Here is a 2,180-nt window from a genome sequence, read left to right on the forward strand (position 1 = left end):
GGTTGTAAACTATCATAATCTTAATAAAAGTAAAAAGAAATTTCATTTTACTTAGAGTCTACATAAAATGTCAAAATGGAACATAGCTGAGACTTTAAGTTTAAAAAAAATATTCTAAACGTCTGATTGGTTGTTTCACAATTACGTAGCTGAACCTGGTCTCTCCCTTGGTTTCTCCATTCTAATACTGAAACTTAAATAAGTTAGATGAATAGTTATTTTCAGGGCATGAGGTAACTCATCTGGGACATACAAAAAACTGTCCAAATAATAACTTTCATCGGGGATTTACTATGTATCAGGCACTTTACAAACTTTGCCTTATTTTAATTATTAAAATAAATGTATGACATTGATCCTGTCATCTGTCTTAAAGAAAAAGAAATTGAAGCCTAGAGATGATATACATATCACCCAAAGTAACACAGCTGCTAATTGGTAGAGGCAGGACTTGATCACAGGAAGTCTGAATCCAAAGTTTAAGCTCATATCAACCATGCTATATTAAAAAGCAAATATTTAAGACAATGACTATAATTGCCTTCTAAGAGAAAGAGAGAGAATCTTTGCATAAAGTTGTAATCCTCTGTAATACTTTGCCCTCCCTCTCACATATTTTTTAATTATTTCTTGATACCACTGTAATGCAGATTGTCATTATTATCCCAGATCTGCATCTTGTCATTGTGGTCCATGGGAAACACGTCCACAACTAAGGCCTGGAACAGCTCATCAGTGACCACATTCATCTTCGTGGGATTTGCAGACAATCCAGAACTCCAGGTCCTGCTCTTTGTGACCTTCCTGGGTATCTATCTTGTGACCCTCTCCTGGAACCTGGCCCTCATCTTTCTAATCAGAAGTGACACCCGTCTGCAAACACCCATGTATTTCTTCCTCAGCAACTTGTCCTTCATTGACATCTGTTACTCCTCCACAGTGGCTCCCAAGATGCTCACTGACTTCTTCCAGGAGCAGAAGACCATATCATTCTTGGGTTGTGCTGCTCAGTTCTTTTTTTTGATGGCATAGGTCTAACTGAGTGCTTTCTCCTGACTGCTATGGCATATGATCGATACACAGCCATCTCCAGTCCCCTGCTCTACACTGCCATCATGTCCCAGGGTCTCTGTACACACATGGTGATTGGGGCATATTTCAGTGGCTTCCTGAGCTCCCTGATCCAGGCCTGCTCTATATTTCAGCTCCACTTCTGTGGACCCAACATCATCAACCATTTCTTCTGTGACCTCCCACCAGTCTTAGCGCTTTCTTGCTCTGACACGTTCCTCAGTCAAGTGGTGAATTTCCTTGTAGTGGTCACTATTGGGGGAACGTCATTCCTCATCCTCATCATCTCCTACAGTTTCATAGTTGCTGCTGTCTTGAAGATCCATTCAGTGGAAGGCCAAAGGAAAGCCTTCAACACATGTGCCTCACACCTGATGGTGGTGACTCTGCTGTTTGGGACAGCCCTTTTCATGTACCTGCGACCCAGCTCCAGCTACTCTCTTGGCAGGGACAAGGTGGTGTCTGTGTTCTATTCACTGGTGATCCCCATGCTGAAACCTCTAATCTACAGTTTGAGGAACAAAGAGATCAAAGATGCCCTGTGGAAGTTGTTGGAGAATAAGAAAGTGTTTTCCTAGTTTATGATTGAAAACATATTTCTCCAAACTGACAGAGACTTATATAACACATGATATCTACCTCCACCTCTGGCTTAGGCAAGAGGTACATTTTGTGTGCATATTTGGAAATGGAGGCTCCTCCTGCCAAATTTTTCTCACTGTTCCCCCTGGTGATCTGTCCACTGACCCCACCATCGATAGCCAAAAAGGGGAAATGATTATTGCACAAAAATAATCTCCCTGGGATTCTCACAATTAGTATTACAGCAACCGCATTTTATTGGGTACTTAACATATATGAGGCACAAAAGCTATTTAATAAAATATTCATTGCGGTGCTATGATGCAAATAGTACTATCCCTATGTTACAAATGAAGAAATGAGGTCCTAGGAAGAAAAAATGACTTGCCCAGCGTTATACGGAAAGTAAGGTGCAGGAATCCCATTCAGACCTAGGTCCTCCTGACTCCAGAGCCCATACTCTGCCCAAATGCTGCCTTCCGTGTTCAACAACAAACAGCCCTGAAGTTGTACATGTGTATAACTCT

General features: G+C 41.4%; 1 pseudogene; it reads left to right on the forward strand.

Annotated features, from left to right (window-relative positions):
- Window positions 1–693: 693 nt before the first annotated feature.
- On the forward strand, window positions 694–1,649 carry LOC138916470 (olfactory receptor 5A1-like; annotated as a pseudogene).
- Window positions 1,650–2,180: the final 531 nt, after the last annotated feature.

This window comes from Equus caballus, chromosome 12, assembly GCF_041296265.1.
Source record: "Equus caballus isolate H_3958 breed thoroughbred chromosome 12, TB-T2T, whole genome shotgun sequence".
Lineage (NCBI taxonomy): Eukaryota > Metazoa > Chordata > Mammalia > Perissodactyla > Equidae > Equus > Equus caballus.